Source organism: Leptosomus discolor, chromosome 4, assembly GCF_034619465.1.
Source record: "Leptosomus discolor isolate bLepDis1 chromosome 4, bLepDis1.hap2, whole genome shotgun sequence".
NCBI classification, from domain to species: domain Eukaryota; kingdom Metazoa; phylum Chordata; class Aves; order Leptosomiformes; family Leptosomidae; genus Leptosomus; species Leptosomus discolor.
The window spans coordinates 81,540,804-81,547,767 of record NC_141394.1 but is presented as its reverse complement, the minus strand read 5'-3'; positions in this window follow the sequence as shown (position 1 = coordinate 81,547,767).

Here is a 6,964-nt window from a genome sequence, read left to right as displayed (position 1 = left end):
TAATAAAATTATGACACCCTGTGCAAGATGGCAAATGAGTAGTTCCCATGTTCAAGCCCTGCCTCAGACCAGCGATATTTCCTGCGGTCCTGGAGTAAACACTAGATGACAGTCCTGCAGGAGCAGAGCAAATTCATTGTGACTAAGAATCACCTGCCACATGGCTGGGAACAGTGGGATACAAATATGTTCCGGCACTGGCAGCAGGTCCCCCTTGAATGGGTTTCTGGGAGTAAGTGGCTGGGTTACTCAGAGGTGATTTATTCTTAACTCTTGCAAGGGAAGAGATAAAAAGAATGTAGGGGATGTCTGAGCTAGGAGTGGTTTCCCAAATCTCCAGTGTGAGGCAAGAAAGGACCTGGGGAGACCTCGGTATGGCTAAAATCTTGGTTTCTCGTGGCCATAAGGACAGAGAAAAATGCCTTGGGAAACCTAAGTGGGACATTTCAGCAGGAACTCTTCTCTGGGCCTTAAAATACAGGTTAAAAATAGGGAGCTGGAAATCAGTCCCTCTCTGTTGTAAGGACATCCTGAACCTATGAAGGTGGAGTGTGGGCTTTCCATCCCTGGCTTTCAGCCATGGGAAGGAGAGGTCCTGCAAAGCCCCTGTTCAAACAGAGGGAGAATAATACTTAAAGGGAAGGAATTTTCTGCACTAACACTGGCAGAGAAAGTCACACGTGACTCATATTTTGAGTGGCAGCTCAATCCCAAACCTGGAGGATAAAGCAAGACCTGTCTGCAAAATGTGGAGCTGTATTCTGTCCAAGGGCTTAACCAGTCTTGTCCCCTCCAGCACAGGGGGCAGACCCATTGCTGAGCATGCTGTTTACATTCATCTGCTGCTCTTGCTGATGCTCCTAATGCAAATCCTTTTTCAAATAAAAAAACTGTGTCAAGAAGGGACATATATTAAATAAAATCCTATCACCCAAATGGAGATATAATGCATGTTTGGATTGCACTTTGTCTTGGAGCTGATGGGGTTTGTATTGCAGAGGGGTTGGACTGTCTTTCCCAGAACTCCCAGCCACTGGTGCTGAAGCGCTCCTTGGGATGGGGTTGGCTCCGTGGCAGGGTGGCCAAACAGGCTGATTTTGCTGGAGAGGGGTTTTCTGGGTAACCCCATTTCAGGTCTGAGCCCTGAGTCTGCTGTGCACCCATCCTATAGCCGAGGCTGCCAGCATTGCATTTTGACTCCTAAACCTAATCCAGGACTTCCAGGGGAAGGCTAAAATTTCCATCCCAGAATGGCCATTTTCTGGCATTTGCTGCTGAACAAGGGCCCCATTTCCAATCACCTCTGCTGCTCCCAGTTCCATTTGAACCCTTTTTCCCTCAAATCTATCACTCATAGAGGCAGCACTGCTTCTGGGGTATTTTGAGATAACCTCCAAGATGCAGAGAAAAATAAGCTGGAAAGGATTTCAGAGACTCCCAAGAAATGACCCTGCAAGTTACAGCAAGTGTCTTCTTTTTTTTTTTTTGGTCTTTTCTTTTCCTTGTGAATATCCTAATATAGACCCCTCGAGGAAAACTGAAATAAAGCATATGTATGTTACAGAGGCCTGTTGCATCGCCAGTGCTTAGCTTGCTCAGTTAACTGGAAAATTCCGAATTCACATGCAATTTCACTATTGAGGGGGAAAAAAACCCATCCCTGCCAAGAGAGTAATACTGGTTAATATTAGTTCTAAAATAAGGTTGGTAAACAAATAGGCAGTGCATCTGCAAGGGGCAGTGAGGCACTTCCTAGTGAGGGAAATCTCCCATTACAAATGTTTCAGTTTCCAGAAAGGAAAGGCACCCAGATTCAGAAGGATTTCAGCTCAACTTGCACATGTAAAAATCTCAAGATCCAGGTGAGATCTTTATTGCAGTTTTGTAACTAACCCCTGATTTTCAGCATCCAAAGTCCAGCTATCTTGAATATCGGCTCGGCTAAGTCTAGTTCACCTTGTCACTGCTTTTGAATTGGAAACGGAAAATTCCTGAGTTCACAAGGTGAAGGATTTGTTTTACAGCACTGGGGAATAACAGTCTTCTTGGGCCCTAATAAAGTCCTGTGTTAGATGCTTAGCTTTTATCCCACCCCCAGCTCCAAGAGTGGACAGTATGAGCTCCCACATGCCCATGAGTCGTTGGCCTCCTCCACACCACTTCAGTTGCAGTGAATCAGGGTTTTTTGGGTGAGGGAAATTATCCTGCAGTCCTGTTGAGTCTTAGAGCCTGTTGGAAACCACTGGACACTGCAGTGGGTAACTGTGAAGTCACAGCCACCGATATCAAGCGAGTGATGTGACGGTTAGGGAGATCAGAGCTACACTTTCTGGGGGCTTTCTCTCTGCACAATGTCACCCCAGTTCCCCTGGGCATTATGGAAAAGGCTGTTTCTGCCTCTAGATCATAAAAAGGTTAAGTTTTTAAACCAATAACATTTTATTTCTTTTTTAATGCCAACAGCACTCCAGTAGAGATTCATCTGCAGATTTGCTTGCTGGCTTCAGCTCTGCACTTGCAGGTGTCTCCTAGGAGCAAGGCATGGGAGCTCATGTTGTACTTCGGTGGAAGCAGTAAGTATAGTCCAAGGTGTTTGGAGAGCAGTTCTTCTCCCTCTGGAGCAGCTACAGGCTCAGCTTGGAGCAGCTACAGGCTCAGCTGAACTGCTGTCCAAGCTCAAGTGTGTATTTATTAGGGGCTTGACTCAGTTTCTTAAAGACAGATGTCTACTGGCATTTGCGATGTCTAGGGGTGTCTGAGATGCATGGGGTTTGCATGGAGTGGTCCACGGGGTTTTGCACGAGGACTATGGAAGACTTGCACCTTTGTAGCGTGGTGACCTTTCGGATAATCTACAGCATCTTTCGTGTCATATGCTACATTTAAGCAGCTGAATCAAGCACCCATATCACACAGAAATGGTTACATTCAGCTGTCCGAATCTGTGTGCAGAGTCCTCCCCTCCCTGTGTGTGTTAGCAGGCATGGCAGTCCTGAGATCACAGAGTGATGAGAGGGCTCTCCAGGGAAATCTTGCTGCTCTCTGGCATTTCCACCCAGCGCTTTTATTCAGAGGAGTGGGGGGAAGACATCAAAGGACTGCATGGCTCCAATGTATAACGACCATAAGGGACCTTTCTGCATCAAGGAGCAGCTGTGTGCAGCAGCTGTGTGGTGACAAAAGCCCATTTGAGTTCATAATTGTTCCCATCTAAATGCAAATACTGTCACGTTCATGGGCTATTAAGGGGAGGGTGCATCCCCTGGCTTAGTGTTTGGGGCATCCTGGATTGCTGGTCCTTCCACACAGCCAGTCCAGGTAGATCCAGAGTGGGAAAGTCGACCATGGGCTATTCATGGTTTATAGCTATTGCCCACATCATATTCTCTGTCATTTGGCTTCTCATTTGACCTCCGCTTTGGTGAGCCTTCTCTAACTCAAGTGCCAAGTGGGCCAAGGGAAAATGTCAAGGGGAAAAACGCCAAGGGGGAAATTGGCACTTAGACACACACCAGGCCATAGGTGATTTGAACCATTAAGCCTGGCCTCATTACCATCCGATGTAACCGCTTGACTGAGGGTGGTTCACAGCCCATTCAAGCATTGCAACACCAATGACAGAATTGAGATTGGGATGGATACTTTGGAAAGACAAGAAAAGAAATGGAATGTCTTCAGCATTGATTTAGGACCTTACAAATGCAGAGAATTTGTTGAGTGGGAAAAAAACCCTCTGTGAAATATCACTTCAGTAACTCACCCACAACATCCATTAAGCAGTTCCAGTATGGTGAGCTCGGAGCCAGACATGGCTCAGAAAAAGGGTCTTTCCAATCAAAAGTGTTTGAATTTCCCTTGGCTTGCTCATTCCTGGAGGTGGAGCAGGGGGTGCTCAGTCCTGGGACAGAAACTTCATTTCAAGCCTGTGTGGGAGCAGGAACTTGGGAGCTGTGGGCTTTGCCCTGTTTCACATAATCACAGAATGGCAGGGGTTGGAAGAGACCTCTGGAGATCATCTAGTCCAACCACCCTACTAAAGCAGGTTCACCTAGAGCAGATCACATAGGATCACGTCCAGGCGGATTTTGAATATCTCCAGGGAAGGAGACTCCACAGCCTCCCTGGGCAGCCTGTTCCAGGGATCTGTCACCCTTAGTGGAAAGGTTTTCCTCGTGTTGAGGCGGAACTGCCTGTGCTCCAGTTTGTGCCTGTTGCCCCTTGTCCTGTCACTGGGCACCACTGAGAAGAGCCTGGCCCCATCCTCTTGATGTCCACCCTGTAGATATTTATGAGTGTTGATAAGGTCCCCTCTCAGCCTTCTCTTCTCCAGGCTAAAGAGCCCCAGGTCTCTCAGCCTTTCCTCGTAGGAAAAATGCTCCAGTCCCCTCATCATCTTAGTAGCCCTCTGCTGGACTCTCTCCAGTAGTTCCCTGTCCCTCTTGAGCTGGGGGCCCCACAGCTGGACACAGCACTCCAGACGTGGCCACACCGGGGCAGAGTAGAGGGGGAAGATAACCTTTCTTTACCTACTGGCCACACTCTTTAATGCACCCCGTGATACAGTTAGAGTTTTCCATGGCTCTGCAAGGGTACTGTACGTTTCCAAATTAATCTTCAGTTCCTTTTCTAACCAGCTTTGTCCTCCTGGTCTTTCTGGTCCTGTCCACTCATGGCTGGTTGCCAGTGGTCCACCAATCTCATTGCTCTTGAAGAACTAGAGCAGAGGAATATAGTTGTACGAGCCCATTGTTCTCTGAAGAAAATGTTACTTGCTTTTGTCCTGAAGGCTCACCTGTATACGAGTCTTGCTCTTGGTTCCCTTAGCTGTGTTACGAGGGTCCCAAAAGCCTTGGCATCCGAGATAACCACCCTTCTGGTATTATGGTTCCTTGCCAGTGTATCAAATGCCCAAGTGGCATCTCTGACCTACATTTTCAAGGTCTTCTTGGTAAACAGAAGAGCCAAAGAAAACATTTGAACTTGGAGGGAGCTGGTTTGTATATCTTTGTTGTTGGTTTATTTAATAGGTGTCTTGTGTTTGAGCTGAGATGCAATTCTTTACACAATCTCTTTTCCCAGTTTGTCAAACCAGCTCAGCCTTTCAATCATTCCCCTATCCATAACCAGAGTTTGGTGAGGAACCTTTGAATTATTTTCTTGCAAACAAGGAGACAAAGATAAGACAGTTGAATATTTGGCTTGGTAAACACACGATGCCTTAGCAAGAAAATTAGCCCTGCAGACAGGACACGGGACTACTCTAATACTCCATTGCTAATTCATCAGCATGGTTTCGCCTCCATAGTAATCAGCAGACTCTAGAAAGGAGTTTATTAGTCAATCAGTCTCAGTGATTATATTTATCTTCTGAGCACACACACACATATGAACAAAGTTGCTTTTTAATAGGTCTCTTTCAGCCCCTGCTGATAATGGGTGGAAATGAGGAAAGATGATGTTGGCACAAAGAAGTGACCAGGTTTAGTGGATTTGATCAAGTTGATCTAGAGACGTGTCAGATGTTTTTCACAGGGCAGTGTTTGGCCCGAGGGTCTGCAGGTGTGAGAGAGCAGCAAATGGGGGTGGTGTGGGGACCACTTGGGACCATCATTCTCCTGCCAACAACATTCCCAGACCACTTCTCCACCAAGCTTTGTGTTGGCTTATCACAGGCCACCAGGACGAAGTGTGGATGTCACCAAGTCAGTCATCACCTGTCAGGTTCCTGCGACTGAGCTTCTGATCTGTGTGATTATGGACCCCCAGTATCAACTCTCCTTGGGGATCTCCTTGAGTTTGCTTCAGCCAAGCCATTTAATGGGACTAAAAGGCTTTTCCCAATCATCTTCCACAGCGACTCAGTCATCAAATCCCAACTGTGCTGGCCAGTTAAGCAAGATGTCCAGCATTGGCCTTGCAGGGTAGGGTGTCTGAGCTTACAAAATGTATGCGAGAGGGGCCTGGAAGAAACTATCTAGTTAAAAACTATAGATGAGGAGTATCTCAGAAGAAAAAAATATGTTGAAAGTCTCAGTTGATATAACAAGTGTAACTCTATCCATGATCAAGAGTAACATCTTGACAGAGCTTGGGAGCTGGACCATGATCTCTACTTGTCAATATTTGTGTCATTATTATGTACTTTTAATTGCCTCTGTCAAGTCAGGGTCCTTTGGAGATGCCTGACAATGAAAGGGGTGGACAACCTGGAGAACAGGAGAATGTGATGTATGAGTTGGCAGGAAATGTCAGCATAAAAGTTAACCACTAAACGCACAAAATGTTGTAGAACATGCAACAGTCAGGACTGGGATGGGGTTGGCCCAATCTTTTAGCCCTCTGGGGCAGCTGATTCTTGCAGGCCAGATGGTTTCAAGATCCCATTAGAACCCGCAGCACAGGGAGTTTCTTGGCCCATGTGAAATCACCACCATGGTGGTGAGTCTGTGAAGGGAAAGCAGTGCCAGGAGAGGAAAAGTAGCATGAGCTGGCCCCGACTAGGACTGCTGCAGAAAAAGGCGAGAGTAGGGGTTGTAACAGCACGGCCCTCGGAGAGCCCAGAAAAGCCACCTCCCTTGGGCTGATGAGCTCAGGCCACCCATAGGGCTTCTTTAGCACTCAGACATAGACAGCTCTTTTGATATGACGTTTGTCAAAGATCTTGCAAATCTTCGCCCACATACCCTCATAGGTTTCCCACTGGAGGTGTCCCAGATACAGGAATGACTGCTCCTCTTCTGCTCTACACCTGCTGTCAGGCCACTGCTTCTCCTAAAGGTGTCGTGGACTGCACAAGTGCATGCCTTGAGCTGGAGACATCTCCAAAGCTTTGTTGAACCTTGCTGTACGTGTTAAACCTCCCTTGTTAAGGGTGTTGGGAACCTGAGCTTGCAGGTCACGCGAGGGTTTGGTGAATGAGTCTCGTGCTCGTTCATAGCCATATGCCCTGCTCTGTAGTGGTGAC